The 12,503-nt window shown below is 45.5% G+C and overlaps 1 protein-coding gene and 1 long non-coding RNA gene across 7 annotated transcripts in view; one reads left to right on the forward strand and one right to left on the reverse strand.

Annotated features, from left to right (window-relative positions):
• Window positions 1–11,127, forward strand: part of LOC132400324 (uncharacterized) — a 59,329-nt gene extending 48,202 nt beyond the window's left edge. The window contains exon 3 of the long non-coding RNA XR_009514226.1: window positions 11,099–11,127. This is a non-coding gene — a long non-coding RNA (uncharacterized LOC132400324). The remainder of the gene's footprint in view (window positions 1–11,098) is intronic.
• eya4 (EYA transcriptional coactivator and phosphatase 4) overlaps window positions 1–12,503 on the reverse strand; it is a 419,225-nt gene that overhangs the window by 351,211 nt on the left and 55,511 nt on the right. The gene's annotated exons all lie outside the window — the stretch shown is intronic.

The raw sequence follows: 12,503 nt of genomic DNA on the forward strand, positions 1-12,503 counted from the left end.
GACCCTTTGAGTGTAGCTTGATTACATGTACAGCAGTAGATCAAAGTTACCATCTATATACTACTAAAACTCTTATGCTTTGTCTGTCCATTTGTCAACAAGGGAGAGCCAGTGGATGTAGTGTACCCGGACTTTCAGAAAGCCTTTGATAAGGTCCCACATAGGAGATTAGTGGTCACAATTAGAGCACATGGTATTGGGGGTAGGGTTCTGACATGGATAGAAAATTGGTTGGCAGACAGGAAATAAAGAGTAGGGATTAACGGGTCCTTTTCAGAATGGCAGGCAGTGACTAGTGGGGTACCGTAAGGCTTAGTGCTAGGACCGCACCTATTTATAATATACATTAATGATTAGATGAAGGGATTAAAAGTAACATTGGCAAATTTGCAGATGACATGAAGTTGGGTGGCAATGTGAAATATGTGGAGGATGTTATGAGAATGCAGGATGACTTGGATAGGTTGGGTGAGTGGGCAGATGCAGGTTAATGTGGATAAATGTGAGGTTATCCACTTTGGTGGCAAGAACAGGAAGGCAGATTACTATCTGAATGGTGTCAAGTTAGGAAAAGGGGAAGTACAACAAGATCTAGGTGTCCTTGTCCATCAGTCACTGAAAGTAAGCATGCAGGTACAGCAGGCAGTGAAGAAAGCTAATGGCATGTTGGCCTTCATAACAAGGGGAGTTGAGTATAGGAGCAAAGAGGTCCTTCTGCAGTTGGTCAGGGTCCTGGTGAGACCTCAGCTGGAGTATTGTGTTCAATTTTAGTCTCCAAATTTGAGGAAGGACATTCTTGCTATTGAGGGAGTGCAGCGTAGGTGCACGAGATTAATTCCCGGGATGGCGGGACAGTCATATGTTGAAAGATTGGAGTGACTGGGCTTGTACACACTGGAATTTAGATGGATGAGAGAGGATCTGATTGAAACATATAAGATTATTATGGGATTGGACAAGCTAGAGGCAGGAAAAATGTTCCTGATGTTGGGGGAGTCCAGAACCAGAGGCCACAGTTTAAGAATAAGGAGTAGGCCATTTAGAACAGAGTTGAGGAAAAACTTTTTCACCCAGAGAGTTGTGGATCTATGGAATGTTCTGCCTCAAAAGGCAGCGGAGGCCAATTCTCTGGATGCTTTCAAGAAAGAGTTAGATAGAGCTCTTAAAGATAGCGGAGTCAAGGGATATGGGGAGAAGGCAGGAATGGGGTACTGATTGCGGATGATCAGCCATGATTATATTGAATGGCGGTGCTGGCTCGAAGGGCCGAATGGCCTATTCCTGCACCTATTGTCTATTGTCTGTGACCTCTAATTAGTGCAAACGGTGCATTACAGTGCCACCTTTTTTGGCTAAATTGACATAAAATGCACTAACTTACAGAATGCAGGCAAAGTTCAGGGTTATATAAAATTGCACATTTGCCAAAATCAACAGCCCCGCTTTCACCTGAGAGCCGATCCACCATCATGGAAATCGGGACACAACACCATGATGCATGCACACGGCCAGCCTCAGCAGTGACACCAAGTGAAGCAAAAGGGCTGGGCAGTTCTATTTTGATTCTCTCAAAGGGTGCCCCAATGGGTCAACCCGTTGTCTAGTTTGTATCTAAAAGTATGGGTGTGAATCTTGGGTAAGGAGTAAAATAGAGCTCTGAGGAAGATCCCTTTCATTAGAAGATGGTTGGAAACTGCCTGAGTATGTGGTAGATGGAGATACTCTCTCAACACTCAAGTAGTATCTGGATAAACACATGAATGACTAACACATAATAGGCTTTGAACCAGATTCTGGTAAATAGGTTATTAAAGATAGGTCTTGATTGGTGCAAAGGTTTGCTTGGCTGAAGTGTCTGTTGGTGTATTGCATGACTTTATGACTCTGTACATGGACAAATAGCCTTAGTTCAGTAGTTGGAAGGATTTTTGAGAACAAGGGACATGCATGAAATTTTGATATCTCACTTCAGCAATATTGCATTAAATCATTGTTTCTCTAAAATTTCTTGAAAATGAGCCAGTTGCCATATGGTTACTGTTAAATATCTAACTGCATATCTTTGGTAAACCCAATTAACACAATTTTGTCCTCAACTAAATATTACTGCTGTATTTCCACATGATTTCTAAATAATTTCAATGTAGTTAAACATTGCCAGCAACTGTTCCATTTTTAAAGATACTGAAATTTATCATATTCTTCACAGCTTGTAATTAACATACTGGAACTACTTGTGGTGTGCAGCAGCAGCAGTAGGGCACACAAAGAACAAGGCCACACATGAACTATGACTCTCAGCAGAAGTGTTACTTATGAATTCCTCAAACTCAGTAGGTAGAAATTTGAACATTGTGATAGAACACCACATCCTTTCCATCTCTGGTGACAGAAGACAAGGTTAAACTGCTGTACTGTTAATATACTATAGTAGTATTAGTCTGTAGTTAAAGTACTTTAGACTTTTAGTCATTGCGATATTCATGCACACCAATACTTTGCTTCATACTCTTTGGTTAAACATTGTGAAGAGAAAGTTAGTATTTAAGATATTCATTTGATTATCTGCTGTTATAAATGTATTTCAAAATGTCATCCTGAATTTCATCCTGAAATTGGTACTAAGTTCCAACTTCAGCAGACTTATCAGTGAAAATAGCAAATGAAACAGAAAATAGCAATAGTTTTGAAAGCATAAGCAAATACCTCTTTATGGTATTTAGTGCCAATTTTTATTTGACAACAGGATTTGGATAATTTTCTACATTAAAAGGAGCACTTAGATACCAAGCAGTTATTTCAACAGAGGTTCTGCTGAGATCGCTCTGAAATCTACACAGTAATCATGTCAATTCCTGTAGAAGGCTCACATAACTTGAATCCAATGAAATACATGTAATAAAAAGTAATTTGGCCATAATCATTATATTTTAAAATTAAGATATTTGATCTGGTGAGAAATATTTTATTTTAATTTCATAGTTTGTTCCAGGACTTGACAAGTGTTAGAAGATGCTACTGTTGAAACACTCAGCTATATTGGCTCATACGCATCTAGGGGAGACCCCCGTCCCCCGCCCAACCCTGTCTCACGGTTGAGTCGGTTGTTGTGCAATGCCACCTGATATGGCCTCAAACATCAATCATCAGCCATAACACAAAGTACATTTTACAAATTACACTTTATAAATCTTACTAGAACTAGGTAATTAATAGCGATACAATATATACGAAAGAAAAGAAAGAAAATGTGCCAAAACTTATCAGAGTTCAGTCAATTCGTGCACAACCATTGGAGCTCAACTATTGAAGTCTTTGGTCCACTATTCGATCTTCTCCGACCTCCTCGACCCAATGCCTGGGACCAACCTTAGTGGTCAACCATAGCACATCCAGCATGTCCTCCTTCCTCGCGATCTCCTCTCCAACTCCCCAAAAGCTCGCACACCACTAGCTTACAGACCCACAAGAAAGAATAACATCTATCCCAATTGGTTAACAAATGAATACAATTCTTGTTATCAATAATTATAACCCGAACAAGCTTCGAGAGAAAGCACTCTCTCACCAGTTACCATAACAAAGAAGCATTCTTACTTTTAACAAAGAAGCAATTTTGATTAACATACGCAGTAACATAAAGAAGAAATTCCTTACATTCTCCCCCCCACCAACAAAAGTCATGCCCTCATGACATTAACAGAGTTCCCCAGTGCTCTTTGCAAGACACAAAACCCAACCAGGTGCATAAAGCAGTGACATAACTTCCCAGGGCGGTAGAGATCACACTCGGTTCTCCCAGCGCTGCATAGGTCAACCGTTCCTCCTCTGCCGACCCTTCCGGCTCAGACACCGCTGGGGACACCTCGGGTCTACCTGTCGGACCCTCACCCTCTCCCTCACTGGGATCCCTCTTCACCTGAGAGCCCTCTGTCTCGTGTTTGGGTTCCACCCTCTCTCCCCCCAATGCTGGTTGTATCCCAGTCTGCCCCTCAACACCCTCCCTCCTCTCACCTAACTCAGTGGGGGAAGGGCCAGGAGCCTCTTCTTCCGGTACTGGGGAATTAGTGAACGGAAACAGGTGCCACACATCTGAATCATCATCTTCCGAAGCAGTATCCCTTTCCGGGGGAGAACTGGTCCTATCTCTTCCGCAGCGAGCTCTTCCCTCGCCCCTCACCCTCGCAGAGCCCTCGTACTAGGCGTAAGCTTTCACTCGGACTCTTGATCCACCTGCATTTCTTGACCCAGGGGCAACAGGTGGTTCCGATGGAGTACCTTGACAGGCCCCTTCTCATCCTCTGGTCTCACCCGGTAAACAGGTAGATTCGGCATCTGGCTCTCTACCACATAGGAGGTGGCCGCCCTTCGATCTGCCAACTTGTGCTTACCAAGTAGTCTTAAATTCCTTATGAGGACCCGGTCTCCCAGCAATAGTTAGGCAAACTTCACTTTCTGATCATACCTCCTCTTATTCCTCTGATTCTGCTTGGTGGCCGCTGCCTCAGTCAACTCGTACGCCCTTTTCAACTCTCTCCTCATATCGGACACATACTTCAGATTTGGCTTCGAAGGTAACTCACCCACTGCAGTCCCAAAACACAAGTCAATGGGCAACCTCGCTTCCCGCCTGAACATCAGATAATAAGGCAAGTACCCTGTAGTGTCATTGTGAGTACAATTGTAACAGTGAACCAAATGCCCAATGTGCTGACTCCACTTACTTTTCTGATCAATCTCTAGGGTCTGGTTAAACCTCTTGGGCTGAGGATCACCCTGTGGGTGATAGGGTGCGGTCCTGGATTTCTCAACCCCAAGCATACCCAGTAATTCATGGATAAGCTGGCTCTCGAAGTCCCGTTCCTGATCACTATGGATCCGCTTGGGAAGGCCATAATGAACAAAGTACTTCTCCCATAACACCTTCACCACTGTAGTCGCTTTCTGGTCCTTAGTGGGAAATGCCTGAGCATATTGAGTGTAGTGATCCGTGATGACTAAGACATTCGTGGTGTTGTTGGTGTCTGGCTCAATAGACAGGAAATCCATACACACCAGGTCCATGGGTCCCGCACTCTGCAAGTGTGACAAAGGAGCAGCCAGCGCAGGCAGGGTCTTCCTCCTGATGCAACGACTGCATTTCTTACAATATTCTTCAACCTCCCCCCTCATCTGGGGCCAGTAAAACCGGTCCTTGAGTAATCCATAGGTCTTTTCCACCCCCAAGTGCCTGGAATCATCATGCAGTGCCTGGAGCACAGTCTTCCGATATTTCTCAGGCATGACCAGCTGCCAATGCCGGGGGTGGTCTGGGGGCACCATCACCCAGTACAAGACCTGGTTCTTCAACTTCAGTCTAGGCCACTCCTTCAGTAGTAAGGGCATGGAGGTGTGCTTCGCTTTCTCCCCCTGGGCCATATCCCCCTTTCTGACTGTGTACCAGATAGTGCCAATGCTCGGGTCATCACGCTGAGCCGCCCCCACTTCCTGGGGGCTCACTTCCGGCAGGTGCCTGTTCCTCAGAGCAGTCAAATCACAGTACACAGTGGGTAGTGCGTCTTCATCAGTCTCCAACTGATCCGGCCCCATCAGGACTCCTGCTTCAGCGTCGCTCGCAAAGTGACACATGGCCTTCACTCCCGGGGCAGGGACGCTCTCCCACTCCTCATCCGTGCCCGACCCCTTATGCGCCCAACGAGATAAAACATCTGCATCGATGTTCTGACTTCCCAGCTGGTACTTCAGGCTGAACTCATAGACAGACAAGGACACCAACCACCGATGCCCAGTAGCATCCAATTTTGCCAAGGTCAGAATATAAGTGAGAGGAATGTTAACCGTTCTCACCTCAAACTTGACCCCGTATAGATAGTCACTCAACTTGTCCACCACCGCCCATTTCAGCGCCAGGAACTCCAACTTGTGAGTGGGATAGTTTCTCTCAGATGGAGACAAACTTCAGCTAACAAATGCCACCGGCCTCAATTCGTTGCCCTAATCCTGGTACAGGACAGCCCCTAGACCGTCTTGCCAGGCATGAGTGGGCAGCACATTTGGCCTTTGGGGATCGGCAAAAGCCAACACCGGGGCTTGTGTCAGCGCCCTTTTCAGAGATTGGAACACCTCCTCACATTGATCATCCCATCTCGATCCAAACGGATCTGCCGGGTTCCAGTATCCTCCTGCTTCCTGTCCTCAGTCCCCTTTCCTTTTCTTCCCCACAGGTGGATAGCCACACAATAGCTGGTTCCACGGGTGACTCGTTAGCGTATCCTTTCACAAGTCATCAGTAATATCCACAGAACTCCAAAAATGAGCGTAGGGCGCTCACCTTCTGGGGTCTCAGCCAGGTGGTCACTGCGACTATCTTAGCCGGATCAGTAGCCACTCCTTCTCACAAAATTATGTGGCCAACATAGCTGACCAACGGCTTACAGAACTGGCATTTGTCCAGGGAAAGTTTCAAGCCTTCCTCTTTCAGCCGGCTTAACACCTTCAGCAGCCTCTCCTCATGTTCCTCCGAAGTAGATCCAAACACTATCAGATCGTCCAGATACACCAGCACCTCGAGCAGGTTCATATCCCCCACAGTCCTCTCAGTGAGCCTCTGGAAGGTGGCTGGGGCCCCCTTGGGGCATTCGCTTGAACTGAAAGAATCCCAGTGGGCAGATAAAAGCCGTCTTCTCTTTATTGGCCTCACTCATTGGGATCTAGTAATACCCACTCCACAAATTCAAAACAGTAAACCACTGCGCACCGCTCAGACAGGCCAATGCGTCTTCAACCCTCGGGACCATATACTGATCGGGGACAGTGTGCCAGTTCAGAGTCCTATACTCCACGCACATGCATACCTTCCCGTTTTTCTTCCTAGCCACGACTATGAGGGACGCATAGGGGTTCTGGGACTCCTTGATAATCCCTGCATCCTTCAACCACTGCAAGTGCTGTCACACGTCTTTCACATCTGCTGGGGCCAACCGCCGCAACCTTTCTCTAAACGGGGTGTCATTTGTCATCCAGATAGAGTGACGAGTACTCTTGGAACAGCCCACATCAAACTCGCCCTGAGAAAAGACATCCCCTAGCTTCAGCATCTTCTCCACCAGCCTGCTCTTATACTCTGGCGGTACGGTGGAGTCCTCAAAATTAAAGGCCTCCTTGGTCAGCCGCCCCCAGTTCTCCAATAGTTTTCCTCCAGTGGGCCTCACGGGGGCGCTAGACATCATCGTCACCAGGAACAAGTGCACGAGAGGCATCCCGTACTTAAAGGTGATCTCTCTCTCCGTTGTGTTCCTTACAATCACCCCCATCCGGCATGCCTGTAGAACTGAGGGCCTCTGCAATTCAGGTCTCACCAGCACCCCAGCTGGGAACCGGGACTCCCCCTCAAGGTCTTCCAAGGTGTCTATTAACAGGGCTTTGCCCACCAGCACTCCGGGAAATCTGGGGTTCCCATCACTAGTGCCACCACCCCTAGCCGTATCACTTTAGGCCTCGCCTGAGTACACCACACCATCCCTCGTTTACACTCAGGATCCAGTCCTTGGGGGTCACCCACTTCTTCAAACACTGCTGGAAACACTGGGTGTACTGAGAGGGTCCCCAGAAAGTTCTCCCCCGCCTTCTCCTTACAGGCTCCCAGGAGCCGTCGCACAAGAGGGGAGTTAGTCCCCACCAGAAGGGCAATGCCACCTGTTTCCCCTGGTCTGGACAAACCAACACCAACGTCTCAAGAGCTTCAGACACTCCCACCTCGCCCTCTGAGAACTCCAATCTCACTGACAGGTACCCATCGTACGGGTAATCACCCTCACTTACAGCCCAAATCTCCAGTGCATTAAATGGGGTTACTGGCAAGTGCTTGAGATATTTGTTGTAGAACGACCGGTACAATAAGGTAACCTGCGATCCTGTATCGAGGATGGCTTTTGCATGAACTCCCTCTATCCGTAGGCACACGCTGGAATGGTGTCCCACCAGCCCATCCGGAATAAAGGCTTGGGCTTTTGGTGGTCCCCTGGCTGATTTTTGGGAACGTGTTCCTCCAAAGACTCCAGTCCGTTCCCTCACCGAGTCTCTCCCAAGTTTCCTGACACCTCTCTCTTCTTAGTCGTCAGGGGGCTTGCCCTCCGCAGGATGCCTTGTATCTCACAATCCCTCCAAAAGTGTCCCTCTTCCCCACAGTTGAAGCACACCCCTGGCCACTCACATTCCCACTGGAAATGCCCCTCTTTCCCACAGTTATAGCACACGCTACCCGCCGCCCCTCCTCTCCCGGGATGCCCGCCACTCCCAGCCCACTGCGTGGGTCGTCTCCCGAAGGGGGTACTCTCCCTGTCTAAACGGGGGGTCCCTACCCCCCAGGACCCCTTGGGTTTCTCAGTCCTCAACCCGGCCACCACTCCCTGTACTACTGAGGATCGAGCCCGGTGGCCGGAGCCCCTTTTTTGGCCCAATGCGCTCTCTTCCTCCTGCACCTCTCTAATCAGCTGCCTGAATGATGGAGGGGGGCTCTTTTTATAGGACTACTGGAGACTCCAAGCCACCTTGTCCTCCTCCAGGGAACCACTAAATATCTGACTCATCCTCACCCTCGCCACTTCATCTACCTTCACTATGAACCCCCCCCCCCGGCAATGCAACCCAGTAAGCATCCTTTCCAGCCGAAATATGTATTTTGAGAGCTTTTCCCCTCTACCCGGCCCCATGTGGTGAAACTCCGCCAAAAGCTCCCAGGGACCCCTGACATTCCAAACACTCCCTCCAAAGCTTCTAAATACTCCGCCAGTGAAGCCGAGGGCTGTTCAGCTTTCAGCTCCCAGACGACTCTGGCCCCTCCACCCCTCAAACTTCCCACCCATTGCTGTCTCTTTTCCTCATCCGAGCCTGGCCACGCCTCTAACAACAGGGACGTGTTTTCGATCTAGGTCTCGTAGTCATCCTCCCCTTCCGGGGTAGGCGTGGCTCCTGAGAAAATTCTCAGCTTCGACCGTGGCCTCTCGACCCTCTCACCAGGGAGGTAAGGGTGGCTGCTAGCTCAGAGGTCTCACCTTTAACTGGGGGGCAGGGCCTGGCCATGCTTTCCCACTCTGACACCCCCCCCCCCAAACTGGTTACTGGCACCTCCCCAGTGTCTCATCTAGCTCCTCCTCTGGTGTCTCCTCACTTCCGTCCTCCGGGAGGGTGTGGAGGCCCCACGGCCCCGCCTCCCCCGGGACACTGACTGTCGCTGGCAGTTCCAATGTCATGACATCAGCACTCGTACAAACCAACACCCAGCTAGACTCCACTTCTTTACCGCACCTTCTAGCTACCAGTTCTATCTGCCCCATACATTTGACCAAACTCAACTCCCGCACTAACGCATCTCCTGAAATGCGGAAAGCCACCCCACTTAACACGCATGCATGATTCACCTATACGTCCTCTAACTCACAGCAATTTACAGTCTCGATCTCGATCCATCTCCGCACTACTTAACGTGGCAATTTACACAGCTTATCGAAAATTCAATCCCGGACAAGCCTCCACAAATGTAATGCTCAGCTGTTAAATACCAAGCTGTTATGTCAACAGAGGTTCTGCTGAGATCGCTCTGAAATCTACACAGTAATTACGTCAATTCCTGTAGAAGGCTCACATAACTTGAATCCAATGAAATACATGTAATAAAAAGTAATTTGGCCGTAATCGTAATATTTTAAAATTAAGATACTTGAACTGGTACAAAATATTTTATTTTAATTTCATAATTTGTTCCAGGACTTGACAAGTGTTAGAAGATGCTACTGTTGTAACACTCAGCTATATTGGCTCGTACGCATCTAGGGGAGACCCCCGTCCCCCGCCCAACCCTGTCTCACGGTTGCGTTGGTTGTTGTGCAATGTCACCTGATATGGCCTCAAACATCAATCATCAGCCAGCACACAATGTACATTTTACAAATTACACTTTATAAATCTTAGTAGAACTAGGTAATTAATAGTGAATCATTATATATGAAAGAAAAGAAAGAAAATGCACCAAAACTTATCAGAGTTCAGTCAATTCGTGCACAACCGTTGGAGCTCAACTATCGAAGTCTTCGGTCCACTATTTAATCTTCTCCAACCTCCTTGACCCAATGCCCGGGACCAACTTCGTTGGTCGACCAGAGCGCATCCAGCACATCCTCCTTCCTCGCGATCTCCCCTCCAACTCCCCAAAAGTCCACACAACACTAGCTTACAGACCCACAAGAAAGAATAACATCTATCCCAATTGGTTAACAAATGAATACAATTCATTATCAATAATTATCAATAATTATAACCCGAACAAGCTGCGGGAGAAAGCACTTTCTCACCAGTTACCATAACAAAGAAGCATTCTTACTTTTAACATAACAAAGAAGCCATTTTGATTAATATACGCAGTAACATAAAGAAGAAACCCCTTACACTGTTTTTTTGCAGCCTTTACTGATCCAACAGGTCACCAGATTCAATAATAGAACCCAAATGAAAATTTCTAATGCAAGTATTCTCTTTGACTTAACTCTTGTCAATAATAAATGGATAGATAGCAGGAAATTATCTGTGTTACCCTTGGATATTGCAGTGCTAAATTTGGAGGGGTGGAGCTACGATGGCCCTTAACAGCAACTCCTCTGAGCTCCTCTGCAGAAATAGCTTAATTTCTACTTTTCATGTCTCTCTTTTTCCTTTTCAAGGTGGATGGGGTTCTATCGGAGAACCTGACCTGGATTTGCACTCAAACTTCAGTTGTTAGCAATGGTGGGACCTGTTCCTGGGTGCCCACGGCTGGCTGCTTTTCAATATCCCAAGGTCACAGCTTGAATATGAGTGTTCCTTCAGGGTTCTGAGGTTTTGCGGCCCAGAGGAATTGTCAGGGTGAATGATTAATTTTTGTTGTACTCCAGATCATGGTCTTTCTTGGTGCTGCTATTGGTGGGTGGAGGGTGCTGATGCATTTTTGTTTGCTTAAGTAAGTGGTGGAGAGTGAGGGTCAGCGCTTTGCTGCTGCTTTGCGTGGGGGGTGGAATAGTGGGGGCTGTGAGGTCCTAACGTTTTTACTGTCACTCATTCTTTGCAGCTCTCTTCGTGGATGCTTGTGAACAACAAGAATTTCAGGATGTACTCTGATATTAAATGGAAGCACTGAACTATTGGCTAGATCAAGCATTGAAATCCTGGTAGGTTGAGATGATGACGGTATTTGTGAGTATCAGAAAAAAGCATTGTTAATCTGAAATTAATAACTAATTATGGTTCACATGGAATACACGATAAAATTATCAACTAGCTTCACTGGATTCATCTTTTAATAACTCTCCTTTTACAGTTTCACACTTGCTTTCCCCTTTGTACCCTATAACCATAAACAGTTTAAGATAATGATGTTGTGTTACTATGTTGGAAGCTTTCACAGCTTGCGTACAAGTTATTTAGACTAATTCTTTAAATTCATTGGGCATGATGGCAACATGTTCTGCTGTGACAGCTGTCAGCTCACGGCTTGCCAAATAATATTCTTCTATTTAAATAGTATTAATCCTATTTTCATCCTTATGTTTTAATCTTGTTTTATAATTAAATTCACAAAATAAGGAAAAAAAGAAACTATTCGTCTATGTCTTGTTAATTAGATAACAATCAAATATGAACCTACAAAAAATAATCAGTTAAGTTTCAAAATAAGGAACAAACCTACAATTAGAATTTTTCCCAATTAATTATCATTCTTTATATTGGGTAAATAATGTCTTTGCAAACAAAACAGAAAGATAATGGTCCAAATAACTTGAAACCAGCAAAATATATAAAGCAAACAAATAAAGTGCCTTAAGCAGAACAGTGTGCTGTTAAGATAGGGAGAGCAAGTCATAAAAATAAACAGGATTAAATCTTTTCATGAATCAGTGCAGGTTTAAAGTGAAACTCTATCTTTTGCAATGTTCTATAATACACGAGGGAGTGGAAATTTTATATTACCCAATATTATAAAAAAACGTTTTGGTGTTCCAAGTCCTTAACTTTTACTCCAAGATTCAGGAGGTGTATTCATCTATAGATTAATTCAAAGAAAATGTTTCTGTTTTACTCCATGCAAGGAAACATTCTTTATTGGGAAATTATTTTTATGCCAAAATAAATGTATATTTAACAAAACAAAATAAAACTGGTCATTTGCTATGTAGTAAATATTCCTTATCTGTTTTGACATTCTAGGAGACAAAATATTTTTGCATTGAACAGTTGTAAAACTTCCAGAATCATTACATATTTTTGACAATGCATCTAAGACAATTAGAGAAGAACATAGTTCAAATTTCAATTTCAAAGAAAATTTATTATCAAAGTACATATATGTCATCATATAGAACCCTGAGATTCATTTTCTTTTGGGCATATTTGGTAAATCCAAGAAACATAATAGAATCAATGAAAGACTGCACCCATCAGGACAAACCAATAAGCAATGTGCAAAAGACAACAAA

This window comes from Hypanus sabinus, chromosome 10, assembly GCF_030144855.1.
Source record: "Hypanus sabinus isolate sHypSab1 chromosome 10, sHypSab1.hap1, whole genome shotgun sequence".
Classification (NCBI taxonomy): Eukaryota; Metazoa; Chordata; class Chondrichthyes; order Myliobatiformes; family Dasyatidae; genus Hypanus; species Hypanus sabinus.